The sequence below is a fragment of the Dipodomys merriami genome, unplaced genomic scaffold, assembly GCF_024711535.1.
Source record: "Dipodomys merriami isolate MVZ:Mamm:240054 unplaced genomic scaffold, mDipMer1.0.p SCAF_22, whole genome shotgun sequence".
Classification (NCBI taxonomy): domain Eukaryota; kingdom Metazoa; phylum Chordata; class Mammalia; order Rodentia; family Heteromyidae; genus Dipodomys; species Dipodomys merriami.
Window position 1 is genome coordinate 16,326,232 of NW_027203604.1, and position 25,729 is coordinate 16,351,960.

General features: G+C 40.4%; 1 protein-coding gene across 3 annotated transcripts in view; it reads left to right on the plus strand.

The window, feature by feature from the left end:
• Sdk1 (sidekick cell adhesion molecule 1) overlaps positions 1-25,729 on the plus strand; it is an 824,227-nt gene that overhangs the window by 451,122 nt on the left and 347,376 nt on the right. The gene's annotated exons all lie outside the window — the stretch shown is intronic.

Consider the following 25,729-nt stretch of genomic DNA (forward strand, 5'->3'; position numbering starts at 1 on the left):
CGTTCCTTTTAATGCCAAGCTACAGTTCATTATTTGCATGTGTCTCAAGTCATCTCTTGAAGGGTGTTTCTTATGCTGAGATAATGATAAATAAAGCTGCTATAAGCATTTGTCTGCATATTTCTTAATCTTCGCTGGTACCTACCTAGAAGTAGTTCCAGTTGTTCTAAGGGCATGTTCATCTGTTGTGTGTTTGAAAACTTTCTGTCTGTAACATAAAATGAATGCAACCTTTTTCCCACTGAATGTTTTGAGTGACAGGTTACATAGTGCTTTTTAGGTCAGCTGATTGTGGCCCTTAATTTCCTTGAAAAGTCCAGTATTTATTATTATTTTTAATCAGGCACATTTTAATTTTGTCCCTTAAGTAGGATCTATTTAGTTATTTGATGGCAGCTCATCTATACAAATGAATTCATGTGCCATTTCATCTTTTCCTGCCTTAAAAATAAAAGAACAATAATCAAATCACCCCCAAAGACCCAGCCCCAGTCATTGCCCAGACACATGTCGATAAAGGGATAAAAGGGATAGCAGAGGCTATCCCTTTGGGGAAAAGGAGGTGGAGAAATGACTCAGGCATTTGAGGATATAAGCTGGAACTGGATTAATGTGCAAAGGTACAGGGGCTGACAAATGGAAATGGAAACATTAAAGTTATGAAATCACCAGGACTGGAACTAGATGATCTGAAAATTGAAAACAGAAATTTAACAATAATGTATAACAACAAACGATGATGCTCTTGTATTTGCCTACTTTGTGAATAGCAAAACATTTGAGTTTTCACTTAGGGCTCAGTGGTTTAAATGTAGCCTTAGGCAAACATGGCAAATATTGTTTCCATAGGATGACAAGTCTTCATTTGCTGTTTGAAATGTTCTCTTTATAGTGAACCTTATAGTCCTGCAGTGAGTACATATCTGAGCATATCTTTGTGGCACTGGGTGATTCTTTAGCCACAGTTTAACCACAAATTATATAAAGAAGTTAAAGTTTTTTATATTAAATGATATAGGAATGAGTAAAAGATAACCTTCTAATTATATTTAGGGGAATATATTTCTGCTATAAAACTCTAAATGTGCCTGAAAACAATCTTTTCACTATAGACTAATAATTAACTGGTCCAAATTAATTAAATTGGGGGATGCTACCTCCTGTAGGACATCCTGGGTGTTTAGGGTGGGAGGTAAGTGGTCTCAGAAATAGCAACTATTGAAGGGACAAGAGCCAGCCTAGAACTCTTGCAGTGCCCAGGACAGTGGGCAAGAGAGAAGAAGGGCCAATGCTTTCACATGTTTCCTTGGATGTTTCAATCCATAACAAACAAGGCAACAACAATAACAACCAAAACTATCTGTCATGACCTGAGCCTGGCAATCTTTGTTTTAAAACATAAACACAATGTTTTTACTACACTGAAAATGTCCACAAACACAATTACTGAGTAAATTGAGAGAAAATGGTGATTTGCTTTGTGGGGAACTTTACAGGAACCCATCCCCATTTCAGAGATGCCCTGGTGGCCTGTGAGCTGCCAGTGGAACATACCTGTATCACTCTTCATCTGCAGCTGAGGCCAGCAGATACATAGCAGAGGACATTCAGATTCATTGGATTAGATTCCCAAGCAAGTATTATTTCATTAACAAAGAAAAGGAAATGTGAATATATCCCTGAACCTTATTAATAAGTTTTTTAAACTGTGACTATCACCATCTATAATCTTTCTATTTGTCACTATCACATTCTATAATTTTTCTATTTTAATAGTTGGGCAATTAGGATTATACTAGTAAATCATATATCTAAATGATAGATTTTAAGGGTTGCCTATAGCTTTCTGATCTTACACTGATATGTTGTATCAGTATTTCAGGATGCAAGAGTGACACTTCCTCTTGATCGCTTTGATCCTCTTGGTCCCTTCTCCCTTAAGGGCCAGAGCCTGAGTATGTTAATGCCATGTGATAGAATTTAAGAAATGACATCTATTTTCTGGGACCTTTAGTCAATTTTGGATCACATAAAGCATAGGATTTTTTTGTCATTGCATTTAAAAATAAATCTAATTTCTTAGAATGTTGCATATTTCTTTTTGTTCTCCTTGACAGCATATAATTTGTCTTGCAACTTTATTTTGATAATGACTATATCCTAAAAAAATCTGAAACCATTTCCCCTAAAGTTAAGAAAAAGACAAAGGAGTCCAGTCTGCTCAATAGAGTACTTGAAATCATAGCTGGCACATTTAGGCAAGAAAAAAGAAATAACAAGGATATAAAGAGGAAAGGAAGAAGTCCAATTATCTTTATTTATTAATGGTATGATTCTATACTTAAAAGAGCTGGGGACTTTACAAAAAAATCTTAGATCTGATGCATAATTTCAACAAAGTATCAGGATACAAAATCAACATACAATAATGAGTAGCTTTTCTATATAACAATAGTAGACAGGTTAAGAAAGAAATTAGGAAAACAGTCCCCTTTCACAACAGCCAGAAAATGTACCTAAAAATAAACCTAACAAAGAAGATAAAACTTCTACAAAGAGGGCTGGTAGAGTGCTTGCCTTGCATGCCTGAGGCCCTGGGTTCGATTCCTCAGCACCACATAAGCAAAAACAAAAAAGCCAGAAGTGGCGCTGTGGCTCAAGTGGTAGAGCACTAGCCTTGAGCTGAAGAGCTGAGGGACAGCGCCCAGGCCCAGAGTTCAGGCCCCACGACTGGACCCCCCAAAAAAGAATTCTACAAACTAAAATTTTAAAACTTTGAATTTGAAGAAAATACAGAAGGCAAAATATGGAGTCAGACTAGGTGTCCATCAGTGGGTAAAAAAAAATATATGGTATATCTATATAATGGAATGTTATTCAGCCATAAAGAAGAATGAAATTATATCACCTTCAGAAAAATGGATAAATTAAAAATCATCATATTAAGTGATTTAAGCCAAACTGAGAAAGACAAATGCAGAATGTAGACCTTAGAAAAATGATATTGTACTATCAGTAAGGAAATGGGAGCCTTGGAAAAATATTATATTAAGTGAAGCAAGCCAGACCAAGAAAAACAAAGGTTATATGGTTCCCTTCATTTGTGGTAGCTAGAATGCACCTATAAATCTGTAAGTAAACATACTGGGTTATATGCAAGTAGTTGCAAATGAATTAACAGAAGTATAATAAACTATGGAGCGCTTATATAATATAATCTTTTAGAAAGACTAGGTCAAAGCCCAATAGGAAATGGATACATCCAATAGGGAAAGGGGAAAGAGAGAGGTAGGTGGATGAAGGAGGGATAGGAGAATACAGTAAAGAATTCATTATATATATCACAAAACAAAGCAAAGTAAGGGAAGGGTTGAAGAGGAGTAAGATTTGTTGAAGGAGAGACACTAATCAAGATGCATAAACAGCATCGTTATATGGCACCTCCTTTGTATGACTACTTAGAGATAATGGCATGAATGTAAAGAGGGAATATTTGGATGTGGGTCTGGCAGAAGGAGAGAGGGAGGGGGACAGAATATGATCAAAGTACTTCATACACATTTATGGAAATAAAATATGGAAAAGAGAGGGAAGAGGAAAAGAAATAGTAATAATGAGGATAAATTTGATCTAAGTACATCATACGAATGTCTGGAAATATTACAATGAAACTCCTTTGTACAATTAACATATTGTAATATAAAGAGGAAAGGAGTATTTTAAAGGATTAATTCTTTTCCTTATCGCAAATAAGCCTACCTTGTTGTATCTAAGCCTTAGCATTTTAATTGCTTAATACCTCAACTTTTTAGAAGTATAACATAGAGAGTAAAGTATATAAATCTTAAGTATACAGCTCTGTGCACTTTTTCAGCATTTTACTATGAACATTGTCAGAGAAAAACTGAAAGAATTCTGCAGTTTACAATTCTCTACAGTTGCTTCATGGTCTCTTCCCATCTCCCATCTTCCATTCTTCTCCCAGTACATCCAATGCTTTAATGCATCTTAAAGTAAGTTGAAGACAATACACTTTATCCCTAAAGACTCCACACACACATCCTTTGAGGTCAATCACTGTTTACTTTCTTTATGTACTCTGTGCACATAATAAAATACAAAAATATGAAGTGTGCCCCCTGGACACATCTATGTCCACCAAGTCCCCTCGTAGTTTGAAAAATAATATGACTCTCACCAAAGATAATTCCCTTATACCCCTTTCCAGTCAACCTTAACCCCTAGTCCTGAAAGGAAAACACAGTTCTGAGAAGTTTCTATAACCTGAAGGGTTGTGGCTGTCTCTGAAAGTCTTACAGGGAGACTGTGAGCTCACAAACTATTTTGATAACTCTAATTAAATAATTCCTTTCCTTTGTCTCATGCTCTTGTGAGCTTGCCTTCCAGTTGAGAAGGCAACTTCGGACGTTGTACAGTTGCTGCTTCTAGGTCATGCATTTAGACAAGTGTGATAAGCCAAAGAAAGAAAGGAAGGAAAAATATTGAAGTGTGACTTAAAATGGTGTCCTTGTTCCTCCTTGGACACAACATATCACCCCTACAATTATAGCCAATACAGTATTCTCCTGCAATGAAATTCAGAGATGAAAATAACAGCCTTCACATACAATTTTTTTAATCAACATAATGCCCTTACTTTGATATAAAGGAGAAATAAAAGAGTAATTCATAATGAATATGTATTTTAATATGCAAATTAAATGCAGAAAGAGATATGAGAATCCAGCTGTCTTCTATTAAGCCAAACATTAAAGAGATTTTCAAAAAATGTAAAACAGTGCCTTTCTTTTAAGTCTTTTTTGTTATTGTGGAAAATATAATTATTTTTATAAAGCATGTTATATATGTTCATATTAAGGATCATCACTGTCATTTTTAATGAATTATAATTATTTCTAAGTGTCTCAGATTAAAATTTAATTTGGTAAATATAGATACATCTTGAGATAGATAGATAGATAGATAGATAGATAGATAGATAGATAGATAGATAGATAGATATGACCATATGAATCAAGGTTTTGTGGGGAGGGTTCTAAATAAGTATAATTTTTTTAGACTGCAAACCATGAGGTAAAAAGTGTTGCGAACCATAGGGTTAGCCTATACTACATCCTCAAAGAACTAGGTCTTACAGAGTGGGCACGGTTCATTTTTCAAAGTCGCATTTTACTCAACATAAATTTTTTTCAGATTCATCCCTGTTTCTCAATATGGATAGATTTACTTACTCCTCTTCAATAGATAGTAATCCATTGTACGAAAATATTCAGTCAATGAACTTTGACATATGCATGCATCCATAAAAATATCTTCTAGATTAGCATAGGAAATGCATTCATCCTGGCTTCTGCCACCCACAGATAACTGTGACTCTGCCCAAGTGTTGCTCACATGCATTGGAGGTGTGAGGACTGTGTTCTTCCTTGCTTAGCTACTTTTGGTGAACATGATGCTTATGAGATTTGCCTGTGTTGCTGTGTGCCACAGTGGTTTCTTCATTTCCTTCCGACACTAGTCCCAGTTCTAGGATCTGTGCATACCTGGACTCTTTCATCTTCTTGTACTTGGCATGAAGAATGGCTTTTAATCTTCTTACATTTCCACCTGCAGACACATTTATTATAAGAAGGTGCAAGCATTGAACAGCTTCATTATGCTTCCAGTGTACTCGGCTTAAGAATTTACATGCTGAAGTGCATAGTCATTATAAATTGCTTTCCTTTACTTCTCCTTTAGATCCTGTTAGAGGAGCATATTGAGTTTTAAAAATCATATGTAAATGCTGGCTATTTTATCTCTGACTTTCCTGTCAGGAAAGAAATGGGGCATTATTAAATATTTGTTGTTATAAATGGGGGCCATTGAGTCCAATGGGATTTAGGCTTCTGCCTTAGGTCAGGTTTTAAAGCATTCTCTTCTTAGCTCAACATCTTTGTTGGGCATAGCACCTAGTGGCAGTAGCACCATAATATGAAGAATTCATCATTTGCTTTATAATTGCAAATGTGTTTTTAGTAAGTGTATCATTTATTTTTTTAATGGCATTTTCCCAAGAGATGACATTTCTGGCCAGTTGGCCAAAATTTTCAGTGATGAGTTGAAATTTGATGTTTGAGGATCGACATCTTGAATTATGTAAAAAATTCTAATATTGATTTATAGAGGAAATTATTCTTGTTGACTATAATCATCTTTATCTCTTCAGTATCTCATTGGCATTAGAATTAAATAAGCAAACTAGTTGTCCATTTTTCTCAGTATGAACACTTTTTCAAAGTGTGTCAAGAAGTTCTTTGTGACATAGCTAGCAAAATAAATTGAAAGCCCGCAGAATAGGAGAAGATCTTTACTATGCATCAGACACGGGCCTCATATTTAAAATATATTAAGAGCTCAAAAAATCATCCCCCCCAAAAAAAAACCCTCAAAGAAACAAAACCCAGTTAATAAATGGGCTAAAGACTTGAAGAAGTTTCTCTAAAGAAGTAAGAAGGGGCAATAGACATATGAAGAGATGTTGGACATCTCTGGCTATAAAAGAAATGCTAATCAAAACAACATTGAGATTCCACCTCACCCCAGTTAAAATGGTCATTACCAAGAAAACTAACAACAACAGATGCCAGCAAGGATGTAGCCAAAATGGAACGCTACCTCAGTGTTGGTGGGAATATAAATTTGTTCATCCACTCTGGAAAGCAATATGGTGGTTCCTCAAAAGTCTAGACATAGAGCTTCCCTATGACCCAGCAATTCCACTTCTGAGCATTTATCCAATAGAACACAAGGCCACACTAAATCTACCAGCACAACCATGTTCATTGAAGCATTGTTTACCATAGCCAAGATATGGAATCAACCTAGATGCCCCTCGGTGGACAAATGGGTCAAGAAAAAAAATACATATATCACATATGTATATCACATTATATATATATATATGTATATATATATATATATATATATATATATATACACACACACACACAATAGAATTCTATGCTTCCACTAGAAAGCATGATATTGCCCCATTTGTAAGGAAATAGAAAGGCTTGGAAAAATTATACTAACTGATGTAAGCCAGACCCAAAGAAACATAGATTGTATGTTTTCCCTCATTTGTAGTAATTAGAATGTGTCTGTAAACCCAATGAACAGTAAAAGGGAAAAAAATTACACTTGGACATGATGTTATATAGGACACTAGACATTCATACAGTGAGACCAAATGAGTATTTTCTTAGAAGACCACAAAGTTTCAATAGCTATGGGCATATGGTCATATAAAATGATATTTATTGAAATGAACTCCAAGAAGTGGAAACAAGAGGTTTCATGTTATTTTACTTCTTGTTTTTTTCTCCTTTGTTGCTGTTTTTATTCCTGTGTCTTTTGTCTTGTATGTAAGTGTATCTGTTTGGGGGAAGGTAAGAAGGAGCACAGAAATGGTGGGACAAAGGGTAAGCAAACACAGCAGTGATACTCACTAGACACTATATCGAAAATAAACTATACAACTCAGGAGGGAGGGGGTTCAGGAGGGAAAAACTGGGAGGGAAGAAGTGATACTGTGATACTATTCCAAAAAATATATATTCATTACCTGACTTATGTAACTGTCACCTCTTTGTATATCACCTTTACAATGTAAACAATTTTTTTAAAAAGTCCTTTGCTTCCAAGAAAGGATCCAAATGCCATCAACTGCAAAGTGTATTGTCTTGTTTTTTACTTTGGGAAATAATAGCAGCTAGAAATGAGATCTCTGAAGTTAAACTACTTTGACTTTTGTTTTGTTTGTTTTCCTGCAGTGGTAGGGACTAGACCCTAGGGCTTTGTGTATGCATGTAAGTACTATGTCACATAGCATTTCCCAGTTCTTGTAATTTTTTTTTTTTGAGACTAGGTCTAGCAGTGTAGTCCAAAGTGGCCTCAAACTCACCATCCTCTTGATCAGACTACTTGGATTCTAACAGGGATTTACCATGACTCATTTACAATGACTCATTTCTCTGTCTATCTCAATTGCCTTATCTATAAAATGGAGTGATCATGCCAATCTAACACTACTAATTGTACATACTTATTGGTGCTGTTGTAATTACTTCTAACAATGTGAGATACTTAGACTAATGGTATTATAAGCTTCTAGTATGTAGTTAATGGAGTAGCTTTTGGTTATTACTGGCTATTAGGCTTTGGAAACACTGAATATCAGGTTTTATTATTAGCTCATAGGACATTGGAAATACTCATAAATGACATGGTTAGAAATTGCTTCCTCAGATGAAATGTTTTAATAGAACATGGGGCTTCCCTGTCTGGGTACTTGTTGCAAGGCCTCCTTGTTATGGCTGCTCAGATGACTGGAATGTCCTGGTGAGAGGGACAGGCCCAGGCCTAGTAGGCAAGGAAAATCTTTCTGGATTCTCATTCTCTGCATGATCCTCCTGATGGCTCCCCTGAACTGTGTTTCCTAGCTTCCCTTCTGGCTTGATTCCAGTTAGGGCCAAGCCTAGGGCATTGTTTTCTATAACTGGTCAAAAACTTGGATTTACCAGGCCTGCCTCATGTTCTTGGGTGTTTGAGGATAGAGTGGAAAGCTCTCTCTCCTCTCTTCCTCCAATCCCAGTCTGCCGCTTGTTCACAATAAGTGTTTCTTGCTGCTCAGACCTTGACTGTGCTCCTTCAAGTGTTTCTGGTCAGCAGCAGGTCAGATCATAGCCCTGTTGGTCTATACTGGGCTCTTTCCTATATGGGGAATCAGCCAGCAACAACCAAGCTAGGATGTCCTCAGCTTGGACAACTGCACTTCTTTCCATATAGCCTCAGATCCTTTAGCAGACAGCCGAGCTTGTTTGTACAGCCATTGGGGTTATTGTCTGGCTGTGGTTTAGAACTGACAAACTGTCACTCTGCTGTATTACATTAGTCAGAAAAGTCACAGGTTCCAATCAGAGCTGAGGACTGACACACACTTCTTGTCAAACACACCAAATTCATGCAAAGAACAAGGAAGAGTGAAGTATTCTAGTAGCCAATCATCACACTCTCCTTGTCACCCATGTGTATGAAGAGTTAGTCTCTTAGGTTTCCAACTACCTTAAATGTATCCAAGGGTGATTGGAGAGGCAAATATCAGTGGCATATTTTTTTGCTTCAGTAGATAGACTCGGTTTCTTTGTAAGCCATTCCTCATGGAAGCAGCAGTATGCTCTATCTTCTCAGAAATTGATTTCTCTGCCAGATTATTTCTTGACATTTGTCTTTATTTTCCAAGTTTCATTTAAAAAATGGTATGTGCAGTACCTTTTTTCAGTTTTTTTTATTATGGTTAAAATACATATAGCATACAGTTTAGCATCATACAGTTTTTGAGTGGACAGTTCTTTGCAACCGACTACATTCACATTAATATGTAGCCACCACTTTAAATCCATCTCCAGAACTCTCTTCATCTTGCAGAATTGAAACTCTATAGCCATTAAACAATAACACCCCACTTCTGTCTTTCTCATGTCCTTGGCTACCACATTCTACTTTCTGTGTCTGTGATGGTAACTACTCTGAAGGCCTTCTCTAATGGATGCAATGTTCCTTTCTGTGACTGCTATCTCCCACTTATCAGCATGATTCTAGGTTCATTCATACTATAGTGTTGAAATTTTTTCCTTCTTAAAGTGGACTGCCAAAGGTCTTGCTTCTTTCTTTTGCTACGTGCTTTTTTATGTGATATAGCTCTTTTTTGTCTCTCATTTTCTACGTTACTGTCTTTTGTGTTTAGTTGATATTTCTGAAGCAAAATGTTTTAATTTTTCTCATTGCCTTTTGTACATTCTTTTGTTTTCTTTATAGTTACCCCAGGATTACTTTAGTATCCCAAAGTTATACATTCTAATTTGAACTCATGCCAGTGGAGCTTCAATACCATGTAAAAACATGGATTCTTTGTATTTCTGTCCACACTCTCACAAAAGTCACACCTTTATATACTGTAGGTCTAAAACTTTAAAATAATGCAATAGCCTCTTGGGGATATAGAAAACCCAGGATGTGTTTATAAACCAGTTACAACAGTACAGCTCCAAGAACGTGTTAATCAATAAAGAATAAAGAATGTGTTAATAAAGAATGTGTTAATCATTTTACATCTTAAAAGTGGACTTACACTGGTCTTTTAGTAATTTCAGCTTTTAAAATAGCCCACATATTTATCTCTACTGAGATCTTTATTTGTTTATATAGTTTAAGTTACTATCTGATTGACCACTCATTTTAACTGAAAGAATTTGCTTTACAGTCTCCAGTAGAACTGGTCTAACTCCTTACAGACGCCCTCATCTGCTGCTTTTATTTATTCATTTTGGAAATGTCCTAATTCCTTCCTTGTTTTTTTTATTTTTTATTTTTTTTTTTTGTCAGTCAGCCTGAGCACTGTCCCTGAGTTCCTTTTGCTCAAGGCTAGTGCTCTACCACTTGAGCCACAATGCCACTTCTGCCTTTTTCTGTGATTAATTGGAGATAAAAGTCTCATGAACTTTGCTGCCCAGGTTCCTGAGTAGCGAGGATTGCAGGTGTGAGCCACTGGTGCCGAGCTCCTCCCTCAATTTTGAAAGAGTTTTTCCAGATAGAGGATTCTTGATAGCAGGGTTTGTTGTTTTGTCTTGTTTTGGGTTCAGTTTGATTTATTTGCTTATTTGTTTTTGTACTTTGAAACATCAGCCCCTGCCTTCTAGCCCTCAAATTTCTGGTGGGAATTTTGTTATAACTTCATTCAGAATCCCTTAGTTTGATGTGCTATTCCTGTCTTTCTGCTTTCAGCATTGTCTCTGCCTTTGGCTTAGATGTTTTGGTTAAATGTGTATCAGTGTAAGGTGTGATGAAAGCTGATTGGTACCTACCCTCAACTCTGTAGGGGTCCTGTCCCTGCACTTCCAGAGTGCTTAGGAGACCATTGCCTTTGCCAGAAGGCAACCACTTGGCTTGGAATTACCTGGGTCATTGTTCTGAATGTGCTAGCTTTCAGCAACTACAGGTCATGCTAGACATTTAGAAACAGTTCCTGGTATTTGTTTTCATTAGCTCCAGTAATCTTTCTTCTATTTTGGCCCTTCTTGATTTCTGTTAGATTGAACTGTATACAGTTGTCATTTTGTAGCTCCAAAGCAATTGAATACCAGCATCGTACATGGTCCAACCTCACAGCTGGGTTTGCAGGACTTTCCTCTCTAACTTTGCACAGAAGCCTTTCTTTTCACTGTTTGAAGACAAGGCTTCTCGCCCTGGCATGTTCCTTCCTGACTCACAGGAATCATGGTAATCATGCTCTCTCTCTCTCTCTCTCTCTCTCTCTCTCTTTCTCTCTCTCTGTGTGTATGTGTGCTTGCGCGCGCATGTGTGTTTAATGTAATTCTGTCTTTAACAATTTTTTTTATTCTTTATTACCTCTTTAAAGAAATAATTAGCTGGGCACTGGTAGACATACTTGTAATCCTAGTTACTCAGGAGACTGAAATCTGAGGATCACAGCTTGAAGCCAACCCAGGAAAAGAAAAAGAATTATTTGATCAGACTCCTCTTTTCCTGCTACTTAATTGTTGGGAACAGTATTTGTTCTGATTAACTAAGCAAGTGAGTTTGTAACCAGACCCTATTTCAGGTCATCTCTTAGTCACATGAAATATCTCCTACCTTGTGTGGTCCATGGCACTTTGTTTTCCATGCTAGGCTTTGAACTCAAGTCTTGCACTTGTTCAGCTTACTCACTCAACCTTTACCACTTGAGCCACACCTCCAGCTCTGCTTTTTGCTGGTTAATTTGGAGCATCTCAGACTCTTCTATCTTGGCTAGGCTTGAACTGTAATTTCCCAGATCTTAGCCTCCTTAATAGCTAGGATTACAGTAATAAGCTACCCGTGTCCAGTTCCATGATATTCTTTATTTGTCACTTGCCACACACCAGATTGAATGGGAGACACTTGGGTTATGAATATCATAGTAACCTCTCTATACAGTATGTGTTTGCTGGATTTTGTTGAATAAACACGAATGAGAATACATTGCTTTGGAGAAACTGTCTTCAGAAGAGAGAAACTTATGAGCAAATATTTTCAATATTCAGAGATATCAATAGATTCATTTATATGGAGAAGACATTTGTTTTTCATATGACCTGTGCCATATTCTGTCTCTCAATTATACAGGGAAGATTTTAAAACCTCTAGTACTATCCCCTGAACAAAGCCCAAATTTCTCAATCTCACAGGACATTTCCAGTTCCACATAATACACTGGTCAGGTCCCAGGGTTGTATACCATGTGTCCAGTGATCACTTTCCTGCTCTTTCTCTCACAGGTTCGATGTGAGGCTTAAATGGAAATAGTATGTGATTATGCCTGGACTGCCATGCAAAAGACATGCATGTTAAGCCTGATATCACTATGTATGATGATGTGATGTCACCGTCTATGGTTAATTCTTTGCTAGCCACAGGAGATGATCCAAAAAACAACTCCTAAGCTGGGTGCCAGTGGCTGATGCCTGCAATCCTAGCTACTCAGGAGGCTGAGATCTGAGGATCGTGGTTCAAAGCCAGCCTGGCAGGAAAGTCCATGATACTCTTATCTCCAATAAACCACCAGAAAACTGAAAGTGGAGCTGTGGCTCAAGTGGTAGAGTGCTAGCCTTGAGCTGAAGAACCCAGGCCCAGAGTTCAAGCCCACGACCAACCAAAAAAAAAAAAAAATAGCAAAAAACAACAAAACTCCTAGAGGGAGAAAGAAAGAAGATCCTCTACTGTTTTGCTTTTGCTTTTTTTTAAGCAAATAAAACAGATACCTAAGTTATGTGCAAATAAAACTGTTTCCTGGGCAAGGCCAAATCCAGAAAAGGACATTTTAACAGAAATCAGCCTTGGTTTTGTTACAGCCACCTTAGAGGTCAGACAGTAGTCTTGAACAGACCATCATGTTATAAAACATCTCTATGACTCCATGGCCACTGGGGCACCTGTGTGTCCAGGAACTATACAGTCTACCTCTGTGAACTGTGATCTAGGGATCATCATCACTCATTTTCCTCTTTCTTCCCCAGTGCTGCAGCTACCTGCTTCCTAGTTACCAATCCATGATGTTTTCTTCTGTGGCCTATTTCATAATGTACACTGCCTAGTTTTTCTCTGTCCCGTGTGGCACTTCCAGGAAATAAGATAAAGGTGTCACTCACTGTGAGTACATACGTCATATGATAGAAATGCTTGAGACATACAATGAATGATTTAACTGCAGACCTGAAGAAAACACTAATGTGAACTTCAAGCAACTTTTTTAAAATTTATTATTTTTTATTGTGAAAACACTGTACAGAGGGGTTACAATTACATGGGCAAGATAATGAGTACATTTCTTATCAAGCATTGTAGCCTCCTCCTTTGTTTCCCCTTCCCATCCCTTTCCTTCCACCCCCGCCCCTCCCACCAAAACCTCCTCCCAAAATTGTAAAGTTACATAACGATTTGTACATCTCATTGTTGCAATGGATCAACCTGTAACCCTATTTAAACTATTTGTTTTTCCCCTCCACAAATTATACCAACATCAAATACAGTGAAAGCAGGGGTTATACTGTGGGGGAGGGACATACAAAGCAACAAAGAAATAATCTTATAAATATGTTAGAAACAATCGCATGAAAGAAAAAAAACATTTGAATACATATCTTAGGCTTCATTTCCCTAATGTCAACTTATCTGCCCTTTTCTGCTTGACTCAAGCAACTTTTGTTGCTTTGAAATCTGCATTTGGATGAATGTAAGATAATGTGCCCACGTATGCTGCTTAATAGGGATTCCTAAGCCTTTCTACAAATGGTTTTATGTTTGAATAAGACTTTATGGCTGTCAAAGTGTTTATTCCAATAATCGCCTTGGATCCTTGACCTTGTGAGGTTATCCAGACAGGTGATCTGGTTGTCATTTCACAGGGGAGGCATCTTACACTGGAGATTAACCAAACCCCAGGTGATCTGGAACCAGAACCAATGCTCCTGCCCTGACTGGCACAGCCCATATGCCTCCCGTTGAGCCAAACTTTAGATGTCATTCCAGTCAAGCATGACCTCTTTAACTGCTATGATAATACTTGGCCTCAAGCCCAGCATAGGTATGCAAAGATTTTTGACCACCAGCTTACTACTTCCTATTTCACACCACAGTGTACTTAAGTATTGTTGTGCAAGAGTTACTGTAAGCTGAGTGACTTTACAGAAAATTGAGATAGTTGTCCTTATGGTAATACTGAAAATGTGTAGCAGTTATGGAAGTCAGTGTGGGCTTTTTTTCTAAGTGGGAAAGCACCAGTGCTCTGCTGAGAAACGATGGGTAGGCTGTGATAGACATTGTCACTTGGAAGCTGACATTTCCTGGCATGGTTTTATTTGACATAAATAGCTTCAAGTCTTTGATTATTCTCCTGTCTTCCTTGCAGACAAAGTTAATGTTTTCAGTTCACAGAAATCAAATTATTCCCCCTCCCCACCCCCACCCCGGCCCATTTTCCCTGCCAATGTGAGCACCACCTTGCCAATACTGGCAGTGACCATGATGATAGCCTTCCTTCCCTTCAGCAAAATTGTGTTTTCCCTATGAAGAAAGACTGTTAATGTGAAGCTAGAGTCTTATTACCCACATTAGTTCATGTTTTAAGTGGCATTTTCCTCAGGAAAATATGTCAGTGTGAAAAATGAAGGTGATACTATATTTTAGAAAAAATGACCTTATGACTTCCGTTTTAAAAGTAATGCTTTTGTTAAGTGTTTTGGTTTTGAACAGAAACCTCCTTGAGAAATTGTATTTCCAATTGTGTGGTTCTTTAAATGCCTGGGTTAAAGGTCATGCTTTATCTTTTTATACCTGAAAACTATCCCCAGATAGTGTTTTTGTTTTAATCTAGCAGTTCTTCGCATCTGAGCAGACAGCTCAAGCGCCTGCTTCTGTTAGGCACTGACTATGTGAATGTGTTTTGTCTTTCATTATAGTCAAGTGTTTTGCATATGTTTCTAGTAGGTTGAAGTACATTTAGACCAAATAGGAATCTACCATGATCCCTAAACTAAAATATATTTAATCATAGCAGAATAGACTTGGCGAGGGTGGCTGACTTTAAACATAAGCTTAAACCGAGTGATGAGTTTGTAATTATTTAATGTAAACTGAATAAGGTTGAAGGGCCCTGTGGGGTCGATTATTTCCTAGTGCTTCAATGATTACACATTACAGACTGCCTTTCCAGTCAAACCTTATTCAGGTGGGAGGTTGGCTGGCAGCGCTATTGAGTACCTAAATGGTTTCTGACTAAAGAATCTGTTAGTTTGGTGGGTTTAACATCCCTGACACTTAATAGGATTTGGGATTCCATTGTAGCAGCAGCTTTTATTGCATGACACTTTAATTGAATGCCTTAGAGTAAAATGAAATTAACAAAGACAGTATTAAATTATGAATGTTCCTTTTTTATCATTTGGCTAGGAATTCTACAGAGTTTCTTTCCTAATTATATTATTTTAAATTGATGGATATGAAAAAATAAACATACTATCTTTAGGACTGGATATACCAGCTGGTCCAAGAAATCCTGAATAGAATGGGGATGGAGTCAGAGTTGACTAACTTGCCGCCCACTGTGACCCCAAAGCTCCAGGAGGCAATTCCATTAGGGATGGAGGAGTTTTAAAACAGCCGGTAATAAATCCCGATTCCCAAGTGAGTGAGGGCCAGCCAGCCACCAGAATTACAAATGATCCGAAAAGACAGATGGAGACATTGATCAGGAGTTGGTTTTTGTTTGTGAGGTCATGTTCTTAGTGTGGCTAAAGAACAGTGATCTGCATGTTTTAGTCAGACAAGGATGATAGTGCTGCTCAGTGGGAAGGGCCCTTGCCTGGCCTGCACAAAGTCCTGGGTTCCTTCCCCGAGCTGCAAAAATAAATGACTACATAGAATCAAAGGCAAAGTTAGTCAAACCCAACCTGATGCTATTTAAACATCTGTGAGTGAAAACTAGTTTTTATACTTAGTCATTCATAATTTTGATATTGTTTCTCTTTTGCTCTGGTGCTATTAAAATTAAAGCAATCTGTGACTGAATCAAAATCTTGACAGTAAAGTCATATAATTAGGCCAATCTATATAGAAAGCACTTAGAATTATTTTCTTTACAGACTGCTGATGTAAAGGCTTTGTGAGTAATTGTCTTATTGGAGGGAAAGGGGGGATGATGAAACATACTTGGGAAGCTACCCAGCACATGCAGGCATTTAATTTGAAAACTGTAATTGCCCATGGTGACAATCCCCTCCAAGCTCTGAGTGTGAAGGGTACAGGAAGAGGAGGCAGTCTCTTAAAGGCTGATGTGCTGTCCAGAGTCACTCCACAGCTCTCCCTAGTAATCACACTTACAGAAACAGTGACATCAACAGCCCTTGAGCAGATATGGTACTTATTTCAAGTCAATACAATCTCGATGCATTGCTTACTTTTATTGGGTCATAGATTGTGTTATCTAGAAGTAACAAATAATACAGCCATGTCCACATACACTGCACAATGTGAGCCTTTCCAGAGCAGGAGCAGCTGTTACTGCAACAAGCAGAGGGCCATGGGCTCTCCACAAATATTGCTACTCTGTTTTTTCTCTTTCTTCTAGTGCTTGCTTGTCTGTTCATTCCTCTCTTGGTCTTTCCCTTCCTCACCCCCCCCCCCCGCCCTTTATAAATAGCATTTGCATGCTGGACAAAGGATTGCCTGCAGAATCCATAATTGGTGCTTTTCACTTCTTACCAGCTTAGCCAGAGTTTTCTAGTGAACACTCTAGACTACAGTCCTAAAGAACATTCTTACATAGAAACTATTTTGTTGGGGTTTTTTTGGTTTTGGGGTTTTTGTTTTTGTTGTTGGTGGTGGTGGTTTTGTTTTGTGTGTGTGTGTGTGTGTGTATGTATGTATGTATGTGAGAGAGAGAGAGAGAGAGAGAGAGAGAGAGTTATGGGGGCTGAACTCTGGGCCTGGGCACTGTCCCTCAGCTCTTCAGCTCAAGGCTAGTGCCCTACCACTTGACCCACAGTGCCACTTCCAGCATTTTCTGTTTATGTGCTGAGGAATTGAACCCAGGGCCTCATGCATGTGAGGCAAGCACTCATCACTGAGCCAACTTCCCAGCCCCATAGGAAATAGTTTTAACTTTGTGATCTTAAACACTGGTCTTAAGAAGCCATCTACTAATAGATCACATAAGAAGAGTCTCTATAGATGAAGCCCATCTAAGCCTCTTGAGTAAGAGGGAGCAGGGGACACCACAATGTGCTTCTCATGAGTACTTATTTCTATGTCTCAAGAGATGGGCTGCTAACAAAATATTCCTATACATAAATTCTTGCTCTGGTCTTTCTTTCCCTGATGAAGTGGGTGCCTCCTGTTAGGGCTGGAGGAAAGAAGAGGGCTCAACTGTTCCTAGGTGCTTCCAGTTTCCACCCCCCCCCTCCCCCCCCCCCCCGCTTCTTTTTTTTTTTTTTTTTGGTCAGTCATGAGGCTTGCACTCTGGGCCTGGGCGCTGTCCCTGAGCTCTTCAGCTCAAGGCGAGCACTCTCCCACTTGAAACACAGCCCACTTCTGGTTTTCTGGTGGTTAATTGGAGATAAGAGTCTCAAGGACTTTCCTGTGCAAGCTGGCTTTGAACCACGATCATCAGATCTCAGCCTCCTGAGTAGCTTGGATTTCAGGCGTGAGCTCCCCTTTTTTGCAAGAGCAGATGAGCAAGCCTCTTCAAAACTGGCTCCTCCTACTCTCTGCATGCGGGTCCATGGCATAGTGATGTTAATGGAACTCCCAGTCACTTCAAGTCATCCGACTTGTGTGTGTGTGTGTGTGTGTGTGTGTGTGTGTGTGTGTGTGTGTGTGTGTGTGTGTGTGTGTGTGTGTGTGTGTGTGTGTGTGTGTGTGTGTGTGTGTGTGTGTGTGTGTGCGCGCCCCCCAATACTGGCCTTGCTTTTTTTTTTTTTATTTATTCTTTCTTTTATTCAAGACTGGCACGCTATCATGAGCCATAGCTCCACTTCTGCTTTTTGGTGGTTAATTGGATAATAAGAATCTCCTGGACTTTGAACTGCAGTCCTCAGATCTCTATAATTCTGAGTAACTAGGTTTACAGGTGTGAGCCACAAACATCCAGCTCTTCTTACTTCTAAAATGTCAAATGCTGCAGCAGCTTAGGCTGTCCTCCCCTGTGCTCCAAGTAAATGGATAGGCGTATTTTCCCTCCCACAGTGGCAGTGGTTGACATAAACACTGTTTTGGTTTTGCAAGTTTCAAATAACAATGTGACTTTTCTTGACAATGTATTCATTATCATTAGATCCTTTCATGCCAGGAAAGATTTTGTATTGAAGTCAGTAAAATAAAGTCCCACGAGGAAAACTTTCTCAGAGTAGAGAGTTGTCCTAAACTGTTCAGGAAAACTTTCTCAGAGTAGAGAGTTGTCCTAAACTGTTCTTCTTTTTCCTATTTAACTTTAATTTTCTGGCATTGTCTGAGTGATAATGATAATTGACAAAGTTCTATTTTCCTAAAAAAAAGCATCTAAATTCTGATTAACTTGGGAACGCACAAACACTTGTTTTATTTGCAGAAAGACGCAAAGGGGATGGAGCCCAGAAACAGGAAGAAACTGCTTCCACTGGGCCTCACACCCAAAATGGAGAGGAACCTAGGGAAGAAAAGACAAAAACTGGTAGGAACACAGTGTGTTTCTAGAAAAATGCGAGTTTGTAATCTGGTATTTAGTCTCAGGAGTTCCAGGTCCTTTTATAAGTAGTGAGAGCCTCTCTTCTGGAGCATGAGCCTTTGTATTCAAGCAGCAGGCTAAGCCAGCACAGCCCTTTCTTATCACACCACAGCCAGTGAACCACGACTCAGTGAATGCCATGCACTCCAAAACTCAGCCCTGTGAAGTTGACCTGCGGGGCAGCAGTATACTACACCCACGCTCTGTGCTGTCCCTTAGATGCTTGGTGACTGTGAAGCACAACATAAAAGAATTTTTCAACATAAGAGGTCCTTTCACTAGGGCCCTTCTGCCCCAGGCCTGCCTCAGTTCTTGTAGGCCATCATTGTGGGCAGTCAGAGGAGAAGGCACTGGGAAGAGAGTTAGAAGCTTAGAAGCCATCAGAAAGTCAGGTTGCGGCTTCACCAAGCTGGAGAGGGGCTCTCAGGAATGCCAGAGGCCAGGACACTGCTCCCCCCACCCCCAGGAGCTCACCCCTGTGCCCAGGTGGGAAGCACCTGGAATCAGAGAGAGGGAACACTTGGACTCTGCCTCTTGACATTCATATGTGACCTTGCTGCCAACAGTGGGCACCCAGTACCTACTAGAAAAGAGGGCCAGCTCCAACACCATGAGCCATCTAGTGAGAAACCATACCAGGGATCCTGGATGTGCTCTCCACCCCTCTTTCTACTTCAACCAGGCAGGTGGGCCACTGCATGGGGGTTGGGGGAGGGAAGAAGGCAAGGTGGAGCTGAGCAAGCCTGCCTGATCTGTGACTTCTAGCACCCAAGTGGTCTCAAGTGCACTTAGCTCTTGTAAGCAAACACATGGTGCTTTATCACATTTTTATGTAGACTTCCCCACCACATGGCATTGTGCTAATGCCATCATTCCCGCACTTTGGATGACCAGTATTCTTCTCAAATAGCTCCCCAAATGGGCCTCAAAAAGCATTGTGTGTGCCAGGTGCCAGTGGCTCACGCCTGTAAGCCTAGCTACTCAGGAGGCTGAGATCTGAGGATCACGGTTCAAAGCCAGCCTGGGCAAGAAAGTCCATGAGAGTCTTGTCTCTAATAAATCATCAGAAAACCAGAAGTGGCACTGTGGCTCAAGTGATAGAGCGACATCCTTGAGCTGAAGAGCTGAGGGACAGTACCCAGGCCCAGAGTTCAAGCCCACGACTGACCCAAAAAAACCAAAAAACAAAAAAACATTTTGTGTGGCTGGGAATGTGGCTTAGTGGTAGAGTGCTTGCCTAGCATGCATGAAGCCCTGGGTTTGATTCCTCAGTACCACATAAACAGAAAAAAACGAAAGTAGCACTGTGGCTCAAGTGGTAAAGTGCTAGCCTTGAGCAAAAGAAGCTCAGAAACGGTACCCAGGCCCCGAGTTCAAGCTCCAAAACTGGCAAAAAAAAAAAGAATTGTGTGGCATGGTATCTCAGTGCCATACGAAGTGAAGTATGAGGCTGTGGTCCATCTGCTAGATCCTAGGGTCAAGATAAACAATTGACCTGTTTGCTGAAACTCTAGTATTTCCTAACAAGGTCATTACTGACTGGCACAAGGCTTTGGCTGTCTAACCCTTTTCTGAGGGGCTAAAGCTTGATTATACTTTAGATACCATGTTTTTGTCTTGGTGGGCATAGATCTTGAGGAGTAAATTGATTGACCCTAGCCTAGTAACAGGAAATTCGTTCTATTTCTCTCCCTGCCTTAACTACTTTACATATGTGTAACTATGTGTTCCCCAATAATTTTCTTCAACATTTGTTATGTTACTGGCATTCCTATTCTGGGGTTATTTTGGAAATATTGCTGAGGTCAGTTTCAAAGAGAAATGAGATACTGGATTGAAGCAATATATCCTCTGACTGACTGAGCGTGCAACATTAAACACACACTTTCATCTCCACTTTCTCTTGAAACCTCATGAAAATAACCGCAAGAGACTAAGGAAGTCTGAATTGCAAGGGCAAAAAATCGGAGAGCCAGCCTAGCAGCAGGAGGTGAGGGGATCGCCAGACATTGGCCGAATAGGAAGCACTCAGATCACAGAACCTGAATACTGGTGTCAAGACAGAAAGCCATAGAATCTACTTGTCATTTTGTCCAAGTACCTAGGAAAAGCTCAGGAGCAGGACTGTGGAGAGTTGGGTGAGGGGGCAGGCCAAATACCACTACCCCATTCCCATCTCCACCTGTCTTATTCACGCTGTGGAGAAGCTGAGCTAGAGAGAGATCGTATACCAGGAGTACCAGCGTGGCAGAGGGCAGGGTAGAGGCATGGGAGAGGAAGTCTATTCTGAGTGGTGGGACCAACAGCCTATTATCATAGTACCAGCAAACAGATGTTCACATCATAGGCTAGAAGCCAGGCTTGTCTCTGAAGAAGCAGATGGATTGAGAGAAGACTGTGAGATATTCATGCTAGTCAGGAAAGTATAATCCTGCTAGATATCTCAACAGAGGGATCTAACATATGTATTGGTTTCATAGGTAATAGAAGATGAAATAGGACCAGCAGCTGCTGGTCCTCTGGACTTTAGGAAGCAACTGCCTTGTCTAGTCTATTTGGCATAGCCAGGTACAGCCATCTGGAAAGGTAGCGCCACCTGGCTGCTAATGGAGGCTGTGAGAGGCACAGTGGACTGTCTACAGAGCTATTTGCTTGCCAGGGAACACGGCCACTGTTCACAGTGGGCCATGTTGAAGAGTCCCTTCTCCTCTTCTCATTCCCACCCCTGGGTGTGGCCTGTCATTGGTCCATCCTGACAAGGAGCCTGATGTCAAAGGAGTCTGCTAAATTTGTCTGCAGAGGAGGATAAGGTGAACAAATGACCCATATAGAGGCCAAAGTGGTTCAAGAGCATGAAAGTGATTGATTCTCTGTGTCTGGAGAGTGGACTGGGGCACAGGGGAACAGGACAGGGTAGTACATGGATTTGAAGGTGATGCTGAAATAGATAGACATTAGCTTGACAGTAGTCCAAAGGGCTTCAACTCTGTAGCCTGCTGCTTGAATCACAGCTCAACCACTCTGATGCTGTGCAGCTTTGAGCAAGTTGCTTAGCCTCTCTTGTGTCTCTGTGTCCTTACCTATAAACTGGGTCTAACAAGAGTGTTTAACTTGTAGGCCAATCTAGAATAGTGTTGGCATACAGTAGATATGTAAGTGCTGGTTAAACAAGAATCCTTGTACGATGGCTCATTCCTTTAAGGGCTAACAAGGTTGGTGAAAGCTAAGTGAATATAGTGCTTGATTGATCCACTGGGCAGAATTTGAGCAGTGAGTAGAAGACTCAGCCTAGAACTAACCCTGGGAAACTGTTCTGAATGATTTAGATATTGGGGATACAGCTTTTACTAGGAAACTGAGGCAGGAGCTAGGTCATATTGACCAGGTCATTGTGGACTGGACATAGGGAAAGATGAGCTTCACCGCAGCTTGATATTGAATAGGCAATAATGTCTGGGCTGAATCTTCCATGCCCACAGCTCACAGCAGCACAGTATGCATGTTCCACATCTACTCCGCAGACCTGGCTATAGTGCTACTCATCCCTACCCACCTTCCAAGTCCCTTTCTTCTCCAGCCACTGCTAGTAAACATTGGAGAGCTCATATTTTCTATTCCCTTGCCCAAGTAGACCCAGCACAGAACTGGGCCTGTGATAGTTGATGAATTAATTAATTCTACCAATCTGACCTTTATATTGTACTCTTCTCCACTGCCCTATTGATGGGCCTTCACTAGATGTTCCTTCTCTGCTACCTATATATTCATACATGACTATACCACCCATGCATACATGCATATATCCACTCATCCATTAGTCCTCACTTATCCATCCATCTACCTACCCATGTATTCATCCGCCCACTCATCTACTGGTATCCACCCATTCATCCATCCACATACTTATCCATCTATCCATCAACCTATCTATCCATCATCCACCCACTTACCCATCCACTCATTCTTCCGCCCACCTGCTGCCTGCCTCCCTTAGTCCTCTGTACATCTCACTCTCGAGCTTGTTTACCTAACAGCAGACATGTTAATGGCTCCTGCTCAGCTTATGCTTCACTGACACCTCATTCAGGGTGTGTTCTATCCTAGTGTGTTAACACAGGAAGCTTAATGGAGGGAAGTATTCAGCTGGGCTTTGGAGCAATGGAATGTTAACATTGTAATTTCTTCGAGCCCTTCACTTAAGAAGAGAAAGAATCATTTCATAACAGTACTGTGGAGAATAGAGCAGAGGTCAGAGGACTGCATGTAGGGAATAGAACAGAGGTCAGAAGCCTGCAGATCCCTACAAATGGAGCAGTAATAAAACTGGAACCATTAAGGTATGTGATGTGCCATGATGAAACATGCCCGGATGGTACCTCCAAAAGTTATGTCTTCACCTATAATGTTAGTATCTGAGTCTGTTTCTATGGAAGACAAAACATTTCTAAATTTAAAGCCACCTTCCAGTATTCAAAGACTGTATAAATAACTCATCTATTCAGCTTTAAATCTTGTATTCCTCTTTGAAAAGCCATAATGATTATTAATTGCATAATCAGTTGCACATAGGTATTCCCCGTGGGTCAACAAGCTCTATATTTGGAGATCTCTATACTCTACAAAGAAAAGTCTGCCCAGCAGTTGACATGCCCACAGCTGTGTGTGGCAGCACACTGATGGCCCTTTGTGCTTCTTCGGGGCTTCCTTATGCCTTAGCTGTTCCTTCTAAACATGATTTTCAAGGAGACCCTTGAGCAGCTGCCCTTTTCACCTTTTGCATCCTCCTTGTGTCCATCCTGTAGCTATGGTCAGCCACCAAGCAGTTTGGGCAAGCTGTAAACTATCTTTTGCTAACCTTTCTCTCCTCGGACACTTTCTGAGATGATAGGAGCTAGGTTTAAAGCACAAATGAAGTATCAGCCCTCAGATTATTGTAGGATTTCTGATGGAGAGAAGCCAGATTTTCACACAATTTCAGTCACCCATGAAAGTGACACTGGGTTTGCCTAAGCTTGCTTGGCACCCACCTCTCCAGCCCTCAACTTCTGAAGGCCTCATGTCCTGAAGGCACTGACCACACCACCACCATGTCAGTAGTTGTCTGCCCCCCTATGAGAATGGGGTCCTCGAACTTATCATATGACCAAGCTGTTTCACTTTTAATGAACATTGTCTTTATAAAATTTTTCTAATATTCTCCTTGAGTTCATTTTATATTTTGTGACTTTTTTAATCTTCTGGAATAATACAGTATAAAAAAATACTTAAGATATGCCAACAGACAAAGAGAATATAATCAGAATGTCAGGGTTACTACATGTCCTGCTTGCAGCTTGAAAGGTATAACTCATGGCCAGGGTGGGTGAGACCCCTGCACCTCACAGCCCTCAGGACACAGACACAGTTCTGAACTTGATATTTCATGTTGCACTTTAGCTGCTGTATTTTAAAAAAATTTTTAGAATGAATCTTAAAATGAAGACAGAAAAGGCCAAGCGATAGTTCTGGGTGTATTGATGTTCTGCCTTTCAGGGGTCATTGACCTCTTCTCTCTATAGCCCTGAAGTCATGTGCATGTGGGTACAAGGCCCTCCATGAGGTCTAGGCCACAAAAGTTGGCCTTTAAGAAAAGATCAATGGCTTGTTAGAGCAGCGATAACTGCTCTTGTTGTCATTACTGTCACACCATTAGGCACAAACTTTGTCCCAGGCCCCCACTGGAAGCTGCGCAGGGCCAGACCTCCCACTACAGGCAGCAACCTGTGAGGTCTTGGTTTCCTTCCCCAATGGGTGATGGGGTAGAGGAGAGGTGTGGGGAGGACTCAGATCTCTGTCCTGAATCACAAATGGGTGGATGCAGTGTTGCTGGCAGAGCCCAACTCGGGCCTTGCTATTATCTTAGGAGATCATCCCATAGGAGGGAGGGCAAGGGACTGGAATGTGCATAGATCTGCTTCAGAAGCAGGACCTGAGAGGAAGGCCCCCTGCTTTAAGGAGCAAAGCGCAGAGGACTGGCTGTACCATGGAGTCTTCCTGTCCCCTCACCATGCTTTACCGCCACCATCTCTCCCATCTCTCCCAGTTATCACAAACAGCTAAATCACATTAAATTGAAGAGTGACACCCATGAGTTATAGCCCATTGGCGTGTGATTAAGGACTGAGACCTCACTTAAAAAGTGCCCTTCCCCAAGTGTCTGTCTGGAAAATGGTTGGCATCTTCCCTGGACTGAAGAGGCAAAGGGTGATGTCGCAAGGATGGCATGTACCCATTTGTATTCTTCCTGAAGTCCAGTAGTAAAATCTGTGAAATTGACGGATTATGCTGAGAATAATATCAGTGAGGACAATAAATCTCAACTTTAGTTCTCATAAAATGTGTTTCTGGGAAGGTCATGATTCATGAGCAGATGCATACACAGACATCATGAGTAGGAGGAAACAGAACTCATAACCTCTACCTTTAAAACTCATGGGGTACTCTTGGAGCTCCCCCAGTCATTCTGGAATACCGCGTTATGTGACAGCTTTCTCTTTGCCTTTCTGGATTTCCTTATACGAGCTGTGTGTGGCATACTGGTGAGGAAGAGACAGGTTAGGTGCAGGAACTGGAGCGTGGTCTGTCTTACCAAGCCATGTTGCCACGTAGACTCGGTGTACCACAGGTATCAGAAGAAATGAGGCTGGAGTGTCCTTGGCTGTAGGAAAGGTGAGAGCATGAAGAGGGCCTGGCTACTGCTGTGGAGTCCATTCTCATCTGCTGGTTGTTCACATTTACCGTCCAAAGAACTCACACAGAGCCACATCTCCAGACTTCCTGCCCAGCCTGGCGCTGGCTTCCTTCATCTCCAGCTGTCTCTCTTTCTCTCTC